We start from the raw sequence: 15,466 nt of genomic DNA, 5'->3' as shown, positions 1-15,466 counted from the left end.
GAAAACTGAGAGATCGAGATGATCAAAACCAGCCTCGTTCCCAGGGTCTCTTTTCTCTGCCCCCTTTGTCCCTGATCATGAGGACAAAGGAGGCAGAGAAAAGTGTCCTCAACGACAAAGGAGGCATAGAAGAGAGGTTGGATAAAGACCTGGCTTCAGTTGTTCAAAAAGTGGATAGCGCTAGTTGTTCAAATGATGGATAGCGCTATCAGCCAAATATATCACTATCCAGAACCGCAAGTTGTAACTATGTCCACTAGTTGCTGTTTTCGGTAGGAGGAAGTTAATGGGGTGATCACTTTGAGACATCTTCCAAATATATTTACAGCAGAGCTGAGTTTGTCTTTCTTTCAGGCTGCTAAGGTTGGTAAAATTAAGGGCATCTAAATAACTGTGGCATGGATAGACAATATGTAGAGTGGCGATTATTATTTGCTTATTGAAGCCACAGTAACAGGGTTCGTAAGCGTCTTGAAAAGCCTTGAAAAGCCTTGAATTTTGAGAGTGCATTTTCAAGGCCTTGAAAATCCTTGAAAATCTCTGCTCTTCATTCCTGGTCCTTGAAAGTCCTTGAATTTTTTTCTGGCCCGCATTTTTAATCTTTGAAAACTTCAGTGAAAATAATCAGCCACTCAAGTCATGTCATACAAACATACATTATTTTCACGCATGTACGTTACGGAAAATGTCAGACCATTTCTATGGGTAAATTCATCGACGTAAATAAAAAAGAGGTCCTTGAAATTTCAAAATTTGGCCCTTGAAAGTCCTTGAATTTTTTTTCTGAAAAAGTGTGCGAACCCTGCACAGTGGTCAAGTGTTTGAGACTTCAAAGGTTGTTTGACTGTATGAGTTCTGGCCCCAGTTGTTTGAAGGGTGGATAGTGCTATCCACTGGATAAATCACTATAAGCTGGAATTAATTCAAAAAACGACCTGAGCAATTTACGGGAAAAAACTCCTTATGACATGTAGTAGTATGTTAAGGGACCGGTCAAAAATTAGAGGGGCGGAGGGCTGGTGCATTTTTATTTTGGCTTACCAGTTTTGGGAAGACCCTCCCCATTCCAGGTGCAGAAAAAATGTTGACCCCCCCAAATTAGTTTGCATAATTTATCATGACCCCCCACCCCTCCTCCTCCTCCCTCCTCCTCCTCTCACTGATGTAAATGTTGAAGGTGTTGTATCTCTCACACGTGATCAAATAAGATACCTCAAAGAAATGGCAAAAAATGGGAAAATTTCTGAGAAAGCACTTTCTACCATAGAAGAGTAGAGAGCAGTGATCATTATCAAGCTGTTAAGTAATTAGTTTACATCACTTTATTAATCGTTGAAAAGATATATTTTCCATTCTATTTTGACAATATACTGTTTGTTTGAATCAGGAGAGGAGGATCTAGACATTAGGCCAAGAAGTGTCATTAAAAACCCATGTTTATATTTAACAGTCACCAAATAAAGAATGTGTTCCATATTATATTTACAGAAGAATGACTGGGACTACAGAGGAATTTTAGATAAAAGATAATGTCCCACCCTTAATGACATGCACCAAATTGTTTGACCCTCCCTTTTGTGCTTGCAAGAAAAACCATGGCCCTCCCCATGTTTGCACCAGCCCCCCCCCCCCCCTAATTTTTGACCGGTCCCTAAGGTACATGTACTTCAGAAAGAAGTCGTTAAAGGAGAAGTGAAGGCTAGAAGTTCAAACATTTTTGTGTTTTATTATTGTCGAAATATTACGTCCTTCACCCAAAAAAAAAAAACAGGAAAAATCCTTTTTCATCTTGAAAGGCCTTGAATTTGCCCAAAATCCTTGGTTGTTTTTCCAATTTGAACGCCCGCCATTTTGTTTGCTTTTTCTTCGGTTACTTCCAAAAAAGGAATGTCCACCGCCATGTTGTGACGTCATTGCGCACAAGTAAGCAGCTGGTTTTCCAGTCTTCTTTCCCCTTGACCAGCGGGTCGGGTTACTAGAGACTCTGGGATAATCCGTTTGGATAAAGTTTTTGATAACACCGCGGCAAAATGAGTGCGCAGGCTTGACCCACGCGCGAGGGACTGGTACCAATTGAATTTGCCATAGAAACAACAGCGCGGTAAAATGGCGGCAATTTAAATTCTCTATGGTTGTTTTCATTTTGCGATGATAAGGACAACACTACTTTGATAAGGTTTAAATTTTGAAGAGAGCTTCCTGAAAGACTAATCTTCCGTGTGTCTTTCCAAACCAAAAAACGATAGTTCAAACCAGGAGAATTTTTACCTCGCATTCCAGTGCTAGAGCAAAAGGACGAAGTTCGTAATGTTATTAGTCGCGATGGTCTCTGCGTTGGTAAACTTCTGGGAGGAAAACTGTGCACTAAGAAGGAAAACACGGGGTAAACATCTTTGCAAGGGCACAATGATAATTTCTACTGCGAAGATGGCTTCTGTTGCTTCTGTTGAACGAGGAAATTGTCAAATGAATGAAGGGGTAGTTTCTAAAGAAACTGTGGTGCTGCGTCGGTGGGGAAGTAGTATACAAAAATTTGGTCTTTATCAACGGAGTTGATAATGTAAATTGGCCACCGTACAGAGATTCTAAAAGCTGACGTTTCGAGCGTTTGCCCTTCGTCAGAGCGAATCGAGAGATTATGGGTTACGTGTAGTTTTTATAGTAGAGTAGGAGCTACGCTATTGGTGGTTAACATGGCCACGTGAAAAGTAGGAATATAGTAGTTTAATGCAAAGCGTGCGTTAATACCGTGAGGATTAAGAGTGCCGATTTGAAATATGTATTTTTGTTCCAGATTCTTGCGGCTTTCCATCGTACCTAGATGTAGGGAAAGGCCGCAGATAGCCATGTGTTTTTTGGAGTGGTTAGGCAGATTAAAATGGCGAGCGACTGGCTTAGATGCATCCTTGTCATTCTTCTCAACATCGCGAAGGTGTTCGCGGAATCGGTCACCTAGTCGTCTACCTGTCTCACCAATGTATAATTTATTGCATAACGTACAGGTTATGCAATAAATGACATTTGCGGAGGTACATGTGAAACGATCGGTGATCTTAACAGATCGCGTAGGTCCCGATATCTTGCTAGTGTTAACAATGAAAAGACAAGTTTTGCATCGTGAGCGCACGCATTTGAAAGTGCCGGGTTGCTTGTTAGTTTTGAGCGCGCTTCTAACTTAAAAGTTGCCTACGTTTTTGTCGCGTTTGAATGAAATAAGTGGAGGTTGCGAAAAGATTCTACTAGTCTCGGGATCATTTTGGAGTAATTTAAAATTACTAAGAATGATGCTTTTGACTGCGTGATTATGAGGATGGAAAGTGAGGGTGAATGGAATTCTGTCATTCTTATCTTTTTGTGACGTTTGTAGTGATGACTGTCGATCAAATTGTTGGGCGCGATGATGGCCCGCTTTGACCACGGAGACAGGATAGCCACGTTTTTCAAAGAACTGGCACATCTCCTGATTTGCTGGAAAAATCGGAGTCATCACTACATAGACGTCGAAGTCTAAGAAATTGAGAATAAGGAATGGTGTTCTTGACATGTGATGGATGTGACGATGAATACAACAAATAACTGTGTGAATCAGTTGGTTTGTAGTGCACACTGGTGCATAGCACGTTGCCTCTAATAGAAACTTTGATATCTAGGAAAGCCAATGAAGTTTCCGAAATTTCCCAGGCATATTTAAGAGCCGGATGAAAAGAGTTGACGGAGGTTATAAATTGATCACGTTCTTCTCTGCTGGATGAAATAGCGCCGATGCAGTCGTCGATATAGCGGCCGTAGAGTTCAGGTTTGGGGCCGTTGTACTGATTAAAAAATTGGTGTTCAACATATCCTACATAAAGATTGGCATAGCTAGGTCCCATTCTTGTGCCCATCGCTACACCATTAATTTGTTTGTAATAGTTGCCGGCGAATGAAAAACAGTTAAGCCTTAAAACTAGTTCGGCAAGGCGGAGGAGCGTTTCCGAGCTAGGTTTTTTGACTGCGTTGATCGAAAAAGTGTTTAAGTGCTTGAAGACCTTCGCTGTTCAGACTGACTGTGTATAGAGATGTAATGTCCATGGTGAAAATAAGTTTGTCTTGGCCGGAGAAATTGAAATCGCGGAAAATTTGTAGTGCGTGTGTACTGTCTTTAATGTATGATGGCAAAGATTTGACGATAGGCGTCATAATCCTGTCTAAGTAGCGAGAAATGAGTTCGGTGGGGCAACTACAGGCAGAAACGATAGGGCGACCTGGGTTGTTGGGTTTGTGAATTTTAGGCAAGGAGTAAATACACGAAGTTCTAGGGGTGTTGATGGTGAGATTAGTGGCAGTGTCCGGTAATTCTTGATTAACTATAGGATTTTGAAGGGTGTCTTTGACAAGTTTTTGATTTTTGGAAGTGAGATTTTGAGGGATTTTGGCATAAAGCGAGGTATCCGAAAGTTGCCGCACAGCTTCTTTTTGGTAAAGGTCGGACCGCCAAACAACTACCGCGCCGCCTTTGTCGGCCGATTTGACAACTGTGTCGTTGCGTTTACTAAGATTTTTAAGCGCCGCCCACTCTTCCGAGGAAAGGTTGGAAAATGTAGTGTTGCGATTGAATTTAAGTTTGTGAATGTCGTGACGGCATTTTTTGGTGAAAAAATCTAAAGAGGCAAATTGTCCCTCTGGGGGAGTCCATTTGGATTTGCGAACTAGAAGTGTTTCAAAAATATCTTTATTAGAAGTGTCCGAACCATCCTCTTTGACGTGAAAAAAGGCTGTTAACTGTACGCGGCGAAGGAATTTATCAACATCATGCTTAATAAAAAATTCGTTGGTGCGTTTGGTAATAGGGACAAAATTTGTCTGCTTCTTTCATTGGAATCATTTGAAAGCGAGAAAGAAGTTCTTTTCATCCCCGCATCCCACTCATTCCGCAACTTGGATAAGTCACTTCCCTGCCCTCAATTCTCATATTTTACAACACTAGTTACTTTTACAAGAGCGAGGCAATAAAATAAAGAATTTAAGTCTTAAATTAAGAGAGGATCGCAGAAAAGTTTTGAAACTAAGTATAAATTTGACTCCAATGCTACTTGATGTTTCCCTTTTACTTGGCGTTTGGTAATGGTCCATCGCATTTTTCCTGCAGCTATTACACCACTTTTTTTTTCCTGGCTGATAAGTGGATTTTTTTTCCATCTTCGTCGATCACCTTGTAGAGCCTTGCTGGGAGGGTGAGGGTGGGGAGAAATGAGAATCATGATCATGAAACATACAAAACATTCACCTGCATGTGTTTGGAAAATAATTCACTTTTCCATGCATCACGCCCAGTCACGAGAGCAAAAATCCAGCCTAAATTTTGCACTATGTGTAAAGATACTGAGAGAGGAATGTAATCAAACATCCAGCAAGATTAGAGGAATTCTGCTTCATACTCCAAGATTTTATTCTGCAAAACTGATCCAGTTTCACTACCCAATGATAGGCCCACAATGGCTCTATCTGGACCCACATTAACTCTATCTGGTTCATTTTCAACAACAACAACTACAACTACTATGGTATGTGTTACCACAAAACACAATATACAGTAACTCAAATATCTCTCTAATTTTATTGTTGTAAGTACCGTATATTCATTATTAACACTATTACAGTAGGAGCAGTCTCAGAAGTTAATATCCAAACCCATGCACAGCAAGAGAAAAACTAGAATAACATACAGCTGTATTAATGAAAGTAAGATAGTTTACTTGAATAAAAAAACCAAATTATATTTGCTAGGTCAAACATTGAATGCGAAGGTGTGGCAAGACGAGAATTATTGTCCCTTTTCTAGACAATTTTGAAGAGCTGTTTGGAAATCATCTTGTATTAATAATTGACATGCTCACATCTGTGATATTCTATTTACAGTAATACTGTAGTCATCATGCATGATCTCATGCAGGAAAAAATGAGAGATGAATAACAACCCTGGCTTTTTTTCATCACAAAACCAATAAAATATTCAACACTGAACTCCTCATCAAAATCTGCTTGCCATGCATGGTTTGACCAGATCAGAACACACAGCAGGAAGAGGTTTAGACTTCAGCACTGGAAGTAGAATAAATGAAATGTTTAAGAAACAACAGGAAACTGATCAAAGTAAAACAATAATATTAACACTGCTCATTTTCATGCACAGATGTCACCTAAGATACTTCAAAAAACATGGAAATCTGTGCCCTATTTGTAAAGATCCCTTTCTAAAAAAAAACTACACAACTAAACTGACTCCCTTAATAAGAGGTTTAGTCTAACAATGCCGACAAAAACAGTAGATCACATCTTGAAAGTAATATCAGTCAAAATGACAGATATCAGCCATATAGCCAGATATCATCACTTTCCACAAGATTTCTTCAGGTCAGATGACTGGGGCAATGAAATCAACAGAAATCTAGAGATCAATTAAATTTAATTAATAATCATACCACAACCTAGTGTGTCCTGCAAAGCAACACATAGCTGGAAAAGAGAGAGCATCACCATCTACCAGGCAAACCATTGGTCTTGCTGTGGGCAATCAGGTCTAAACCATGAAACAGCGAAACACCGAAACAAATTGCAAAACACTAAAAGTTACACCATGTATGACCCCACAATACATTGAATACTAACCGACAAAGGTTGGTTTTGGGATTAATTATCGTTGTAGGCCTAATTAAGCCTAAAACATTATTGCTCTAATTCATTGAGATTAAGATTAGGATTCAGATTAAGACTGAGGTTAGGAGCAATAACGTTTTAGGCCTAATTAGGCCTAAAACGACGTTTAATCTCAAATCCAACCTTTGTCGGTTAGTATTCAATGTATGGTGGGGTCACAGATGGTGTTTTGGTGCTTCGTTTCGCTGTTTCGTTGTTTAGTAATGTCCAACCAGGTCACAGAAAAATCCAGGGCTCTCGTATCACATATCAGAGGTTAAAACTTTTGTTGTGTCAAAACCCTCAGCGTTTTTAGAGGAATTGCCCTTAAGCGAAAAACGTTAAACGACAAATGTTGTCAGTTTAAAATGTACAACTTTTAGGTCTTCAACGGTGTGACCGAAACACGAGCAAACATGGTTTGGCGAAGATAACTTTCATGGAAACGACATAAACAAATAAATATTTAAGTGAAGCTATGATCTTCGCAGTTATGAACGCAATTTTTACAATTGCGTAGAGAAGCCTGAAAAATTCAGGACTTCAACGGGGTTTGAACCCGTGACCTCGCGTTACCGGTGCGACGCTCTAACCAACTGAGCTATGAAGCCACTGACGTTGGGAGCTGGTCATTTGTGGGTTCTAATGGTCCCGTGAGGAATGAATCAATGATGAAATGGTATATGAAATGAATCATATATGAACTGCGGATATGAAATCAAGTGAAGCTATGATCTTCGCAGTTATGAACGCAATTTTTACAATTGCGTAGAGAAGCCTGAAAAATTCAGGACTTCAACGGGGTTTGATTCACCTTTCTCTTGAGTAATTATAGTACTTCTTTCTGAAGTACATGTACCTTAACATACCACTACATAAGGAGTTTTTTTCCGTAATTGCTCAGCCCACAGTATGAATTACAGTGGCGATTTTATTATTTGCTTATTGAAGCCACAGTGATCAAGTGTTTGAGACTTCAAAGGTTGGTTGCCTGTATCCGTTATGGCCCCAGTTGTTTGAATATGAAGGGTGGATAGTGCTATCCACTCGATAAATCACTATTTACTGGATAACTCAATTGGGTTTGGTAGTGTTTATCTGCTGGATAGTGATTTATCTGGCCCCAGTTGTTCTGAAGGTGGATAACACTATCTACCGGACAAATGACTATACACTGGAAAGTGCAGTTGGTTCCGCACTATCCACTTTTTGAACAACTGAGGCCAGATCTTTATCCAACCTCTCTTCTCTGCCTCCTTTGTTGTTGAGGACAAAGGAGGCAGAGAAAAGAGACCCTGGGAACGAGGTTGGTCTTGATCATCTCTCAGTTTTCTCGAACTTTAATCCATGTTGCCTCTCTATATGTACCCACATACAACTTAATACTGACAAATGTTTGATAGACTTTGTTAAAAAATTCTGTGATTGGTTAGCATCCCATTTAATGGAAGGGACAAAGTTTTTACTGCTTAACCCATTGACACCTCAAACACCCTAGGATGACCACAGTTGACGAGTAGAATCTCCCTGGCATTTGACAGAGTAAAATCTGTCAAGTCTCACTCCCAGGGGTCAATGGGTTAAAGGGGATCAGTGATACCCCTTGTTACTCTACAGAAAACAGAGCTAAGTGCTGCCATCAATGAACTACCTGGCTCATTTAGTTTCATTATCTAGACACAGACTTTATGATTTTACAGTGTGTTTGGGAGCAACTTTACAGCAGCCTATATTTCCGATAAATTTTAACAATTTTGTGAAACAAAAGGAGAGGGTAGCATTGCAGACTGCAGTATTTCTAGTCACTTGAGAACGTATTCCACACATCCCCTCAATTTAAATTTTGTCGGTTGATGGTTAAGTTGTCAGTAAATTATACTGTCTATTTTGAAGTCAGACTGACTTATTCATGGTGGTATGTACAGTTGTCAACAGTTTCTAATGAAATTTATTTTTTATGCCAACAAAAGAAATGTTTAGGTTCAAGGTTTGCACGTTCTGCACGTGCATTTTTCATTTTTGTCCACTTCTTTGCCGTCGTCTTCAAAACAACAACGTGAAATTGCCAAATTGGAGGATTTATGGACAACGTCAGCACTTGGAGATAAATTTTCATTTTCTCCCCTAAATTAAGCGCCGCTCATAACGGTTTCATTCCTGAGGGACTGCTACACCTTTGTCATATTACAAAGCTTGGAAGAGTCTCGAAGTGATTGCAATAACGCGAATTTATGTTTTTAGATGACGTTCTCGTTGCCGTTCCCGTCGTCGTTGCTAAAGCTCCCTATTCTTTTATCGTACGTGTGAGCAGTCTCAACATAGTACTCCGCTTTCGTCGTCGTTAATACACATAAGTTTATGGCAGAACTTGAACCATATTCTTTCGAACCAATGCGAGAAAGTTCAGGCTCCGAGAAACAGGAAGCAACCGAAAGGGAAGACTAAAGAAGGGGAAATACGACTTGGTGCAGCTGTGATTTTAGCTTGAACTTGGAGGTCGGGACAGCAAGGAAAGGAATGCATCTGCTCCCACGAGATAGAGGAGCTATGAACAAAATCTCAGTTGAATTAATTGTATTTCAAAAGGCACTAAAAACTACTTGATTACTACGAGATTCTGTTGGCTGCTATTGTTTTGTCTGTCATTCGATTCAATTTGAGAAACTTTAGCTTACAGCTCTTAAATATTAACAGATGTGCCGGCCGATGGAGCTATTCGTTGTAGAATGCAGCATTCTAGCTTTTCGACCGTGTGTTTGCAAAGAAAATTGCTACAAACTGCCATAGTGGGGTCTGAGTCAAACACGTGGATTGTGAGCGCTTCGATTAATGAACAACATGTATGTAAACACATAAGCTCTGTTCGTGGTTTTGCGTATTTTTAAACTTTAATTAAACATCTTTATGATCGTTGTCGAGTTTATAAAACCCAGCTTGAAGTGCGAAGGCTATTCGCGAAATGACGTGCCCCAGTTGCTTGCAAAAACAACTTTTCGGTTCACTTCTCCGGCGCTGGGTTTGCCACTAAAATCTCCCGACTAAAGAAAACATAGCTTACTCACTGAGTGTAAATGAAATCGATGGAGTCGCAAAGTTATCCTCAATTACATGCAATTATCGCATCGACCGCTGTGGCTAAGACACCTTCAAAACAGAAGGGTTCGAAATGATCCGAACAGATGTGACAGTGCTGGATATTTGGCAAGTTTTTTCTTCTAAATTCGGATGATCTATTCCTTGAGAAGGACTTCATTTTAAACAGGGAAACGATGAGAGTTCTACTAGAACAGCCCACAATAGCGCACTGAACCATTTTTCAAGTTTCCCGCGTTCAAGCAAGTGTGCGCATTGACGTCACGCTTAGCGCCCAAGCCTGCTATAGTACAACCAAAATGGCGGACTTCCATCGAGTGATCAATACGTATCTTTCTGGTCTCAGAAAAACGTCGAAATGTAAGGAACCCCTAAAATACTCGATTATTTCCTTTAACTAAGTCAAGTACTACAAAGTTGGCGAAGGAAAAAATATTTCATTTTTATCTTCAGTTCTCCTTTAATTACTCAAGAGAATGGTGTCATTTTTGTAACTGACTTTTAAGTGCTACAAGTAATAGAGGATGGTCAAGCTTTATATTAGTTCTTTTTTTTTTTAATTTCATCATAAACGTTACGCTAAGTATTTGCATAACAAAATCAACAACTGAAGTTTCCATTTTTTTCTAAGTTCCTAAAATGTAAGCCAAGTTCCATTGGATGTATGTTGTACATCTCACTTCATTGATTTGATTCTCTATATCTGATCTGGCCTCTTCTTCCAATGGAGGTTGAGAACAGTACAGTATAATGAACCCAAATGAAATGCGAGTAAAATTTTCAACGTACCGAAAGGATTGCTTTGCATGCCAGAGAGACAATAATAATTTATTACTTATTAGGCGCAAATTAACATCTGAATATGATCAAATGCGCCTTACAACTAAAACTACTCCTAATAATTACAATAAAATATAATTAAGAATACTTGAAATTAATAACTTTAAAAGTAGTCAATCTAACAATAACAGGCAAAAGCCTTCCTAAATAAATAAGTCTTTATAGTTCGTTTAAAAACCAAAAAGTCATCGATGTCTCTAACACTCGCAGGCAGGCTGTTCCACAATACAGGGGCAGCTGTTTGGAATGATCTGTCTCCCAGAGTTTTCTTTGTTTTCTTTATGGGCAACTGTAATAGTAGTTCTTTAGAAGAACGAAGCTGGTACTTACATTTATCCTTTAATCGAACCAGATTACAGATATAGGACGGCGCCAGTTGATAAATTGCTTTAAACGTCAAAACTAATATTTTGAACTCGATACGGTAAGTAACGGGTAGCCAGTGCAAAGAAAATAAGACGGGTGTAATATGATTAAACCTCGGAGTTGAACATACGAGCCGGGCAGCACTATTTTGGATGCGTTGTAACTTACTTATGTGTATCGCGGGAACTTTATAAAGAAGACTATTACAATAGTCTAAGCGGCCAATAACAATGGAGTGAACAAGCGTATGTGCGGCATCGATGGTGAGGTACTTTCTGATCCGCCTTATATTGTAAATATGAAAAGACGCAGCTTTACATATCTTATTAATGTGTGGAATCATACTCAGGTTCTGGTCAAACCATGATCCTAAGTTCCTAACTGAAGTTACGGGAACTATACTGCTCTCACCAACGGTAAGACCATCAATGTTCACTTTAGTCAGTTGCTTTCTGGTGCCTATAATCATGAACTCCGTCTTACTATCATTCATGCGTAGTTTGTCCTTGATCATCCACGATCGTATAGCCTGTATGCTTCAACTGCGTCATTTTGCGAACAAGCCAAGTCAGGATTGAATGAAAGATACAGCTGAGTATCATCTGCGTATGCGTGCGATTGTGGTAGATAATTCTTAATAACCTCAAAAAGCTTACTGGCATAGATAGTAAATAGCAATGGCCCTAAGCATGATCCTTGAGGAACACCACATTGCAATTTGAAATTCTCCGATAATTTTTGGTCAAAAGACACGCGCTGAGATCTATTGAGAAGGTAGGATGCAAACAACTGCAATGCTGATCCCCTGACTCCAAAGCTCGTACTGAGGCGATTCAATAACACTCCATGGTCAACTGTGTCGAACGCTGCACTCAAATCCAGCATCACAAGAAGAGTCACTCGTTGAGAATCCAAGTTCATTAGGATGTCATTTTGCACTTTTAAAAGTGCAGTCTCAGTGCTGTGACACTTTCGATACGCTGACTGGAATGGAGGATATAAGCCATGTGATGTCAAATGCGCATGCGTTTGATCGAAGACGGCACGTTCCGTTAACTTTGAAATGTACTGCAAATTAGACACAGGTCTAAGGTTAGTAAACTCTGAAATCACGCCAGACTTTTTGAGTAGAGGGGAAACTAACGCCTCCTTCCAGCACTCAGGAAAATCCCCAGATGTAAGGGAACAGTTAATTATGCGTGTAATAACCGGCAGTAAAACATCGAGACAGGAGACCACAAGCGATGTTGGAGCTGGATCAAGTGGACAAGACTTTTTTGCAGATTGTCGGACAAGCTTCTGGACTTCGTCCTCACTGACAGGATGAAAAGCATACAGTGCCTTTTCCGGGCCAACCTCTGGATCCTCCGGTAAGACCATGTTTGCACAAGAGTTGGCGGCCTTGTCAATATCCGAGCGGATGGATTCTATTTTGCGGATAAAGAATTTTCCGATATCATTCACAAGAACAGATTTATCCTCATAGTCAGGAAAAGACGGTACTTCCTTCTTAGCCAGCAACTTCTTGGCTGCCCTAAATAACTTCCCTTGATCCACAATATTCTCCGCAATAAAGTTAGTATAGAAGTCCTTTTTTTTCAGCATTCATCATGTAAGTTACACGGTTTCTTTGCGCTTTAAAAACTTGAAGGTCTTCTTGTCGGCCAGTCTTCCGCCACCGCCTTTCCGCTTTCCTCCGAAGACGTTTAGCAGCCCCTATTTCAGCGGTGTACCAGGGAACAGAAGGGCGTGCATTCACAGTCTTAGATTTCAGTGGAGCATGACAGTCGATCAGCATGCACAGAGTGGAATTATAGTCCTTAGCAAGTTTGTCAACACCATATACAGGTGTTTCCGTTGTCAAAGGTGGTTGACATAAAGAGGACATCTCCAAGTCATGCTTAAACAACTCCATGTCTATTGATCGATATTTCCTGTAAGTGACCCGCTTTTTTACCGCAGGCGGTTTCTTTGGGATCAACTTGCAACAGACTGACGCATGATCTGAAATAAACCGGTCAACTATAGGTGGAGCTGCTAAAACGGTCTCAGAGCAACGGCTGATTATAAGGTCGAGGGTGTGGCCCTCCTTGTGAGTGCTGCCCTTCACATGCTGTTGAAGCCCGAATGACTCGAGCAGACCTGCAAATTTTATAGCATCAGGGTCATGCGGATCATCAACGTGGATATTAAAGTCTCCAGCGAATAAAAGTTGCTCTTTAGTCAGAAGAACTGATTCGAGATAATCTGAAAATTCCCTGAAGAAGACAGTTGTTGGGACCTTGTGTTTATCAGAATATGGTGGTCGATAGATTATAACCAAACGAATACAGTTACTGACCGTAGTCACAGTCCACTCCGAGAATTCAAAGGAGCTCTTCTCACCTGCTTCAACTTCCTTAACACGCAAGGAGTCACGGTAAATGAGACCCGTTCCGCCACCACACCGACCCTCCCGTGGGTGGTCTAACAAATTATACCCGTCCGGGTTCAACTCAGCTCTTACAGCAGCATCATTCTCCGTAAGCCAGGTTTCCGTTATTGCATAAAGGTCAGCTTTGCAATCGCATAGGTAGTCCAAAAGCACCGCTGACTTATTCCTCACTGACCTGGCGTTTAATAAGCACAAGGACAGAGAACCCAGCCCGCGAGAACTTAAATACAAAGAGCGTCCAAAACATTGTACATACTTTAGGTTCAAAGAGTTACGTGTCGATCTATTTTCTAGCCTTGTGTCAGCACGCATCGTCACAATTGTTGGTATTTGGCTGCGTTCTACCGGACCAGGATTCAACTTGAAAATTAGTTCACCGCTTATCGTGAGACGGAATGTCGCGCACGAATTCGCGTAGTAGGCGCATGACCGCCTGTGTCTTCTGATCCTCGGTTTGCGTTTGTCGACATACTTTCGCACATCAGACGAACATACATTAGGCAAATCAATCGTACTGTAGTTAACACATCGTATTCCTGATAACAGTAGGTAATTGCATCTATTGTCAGGCAAGCAAACAGATGGCATATCTATCGCCCTGTAGTTAACACATCGCCATCCAGATAACAATAAGTAATGGCATCCATTGTTAGGTATGTAATTGCATCTATTGTCAGGCAAGCAAACAGATAACAAATCTATCACACTGTAGTTGACACATCGCCATCCAGATGACAAAAAGTATTTGCATCCATTATTAGGAAGGCAAATGGCGTTCGCTAGATTTCCAAAATACAGCGAAGGCGAATCTGTTAAAGACAGCCTTTTCTCGGACCACAGACGATCTTGGGAGACCACAGCAACCACAGTTATTCCATGCTGAGTTAGAAAACACTCTCCGTGGTTATTCGCGCTAAAAAAGAACCCTAGGAGCAAATATAATGAAACGACGGAGAGAGCAAAAACGTGTCCGACCTTCATCACTGACGAGAACAAAGAGAGACGGGCCTTCCACGATATTTTCAAAGCGTTCAACAGCACTGTCACAAGCCAAACGAGTTCTCTTTGCATCAGAGACTCTTTCTCTACCCAAAAACTCATCTACTAAAACTCATCTACTAAAGGTTCTCGCACCTTTCCAGGACACTCACACGTACGTAAGTAACTATACAAGAAGATCTTTTGGATTCATAATTTGAAGACTCGGTATGACTACATTTTAAAGACGTAATTTAATTACTCAGTGAGAGACGATTCCATTCCATTAGATTTAATAGGTTCTCATTCTTTGCTTTGGCTCCAAACTAATCAACGAACCAATCAAAACAATCATTAACAATCATACGGTGCTCTGTGAAACCCCTCGCGTCTCGCGGAAGTCGCTTCGTGAGGTCGCTTCTTGACCGAAATCGGTTGCAGCCTTTCAATCAATCAATAACTTTATCCTAAAGGATTTTCCCATTGTCTATAGTAACCCGACCCGCTTTTAAATGGGAACGAAGACTCTGGTAACGAGATTGCACCAAAACGACCCCCCACCAAAACTCGTTGGATATATCCATCAGTGAGAAATAAGTCGGTGACCTACCCTTTTTATTTCTTTGTTGGAAATCTCCCAAAATTCTTTAACTTCTTAGAGAGTATGACAAAAGTTATCTAGTAGAACTTAAGGAGGGCAGGGAAGGAACATTCAATAATGACTGCAAATATTATAAATTTTCCTATTCAAGTTGAAATGAGTATTCTTTAATTTTAATGCTGAAGTTGTATTAGTAAAATTCCATGGGAAATGTGTATTCATTTATTGGCTATTATCTTTCAAGCGAGCTAGACAAAATAATGGGTGCAGTCTGGGAGGTAATTTTCTCTTGTAGCTTAAGCTTTAACAATATTTACCATGTCAATAATACCTTCGTTTATCTGATCATAATTCCATTCAAATTATTTACCAGAAATTAACGCAATTCTCTTAGCTTTCTTAATGTGAGATCCTTAAATGCTTGGTACAGTTTTGGAGTGATGGCCTTGCCGAATCTTAATGCTTCTGTACTAGCCTGC

At 40.3% G+C, this 15,466-nt stretch overlaps 1 non-coding gene across 1 annotated transcript; it reads right to left on the bottom strand.

Annotated features, from left to right (window-relative positions):
• Positions 1-7,213: 7,213 nt before the first annotated feature.
• Positions 7,214-7,286, bottom strand: Trnat-ggu (transfer RNA threonine (anticodon GGU)). The gene has a single exon. It is a non-coding gene; the product is annotated as a tRNA-Thr (tRNA).
• Positions 7,287-15,466: the final 8,180 nt, after the last annotated feature.

This window comes from Montipora capricornis, chromosome 3 (genome assembly GCF_036669925.1).
Source record: "Montipora capricornis isolate CH-2021 chromosome 3, ASM3666992v2, whole genome shotgun sequence".
NCBI classification, from domain to species: Eukaryota; Metazoa; Cnidaria; class Anthozoa; order Scleractinia; family Acroporidae; genus Montipora; species Montipora capricornis.
Note: the sequence above shows the minus strand (reverse complement) of the source record. Positions and strands in the feature narration are given on the sequence as shown.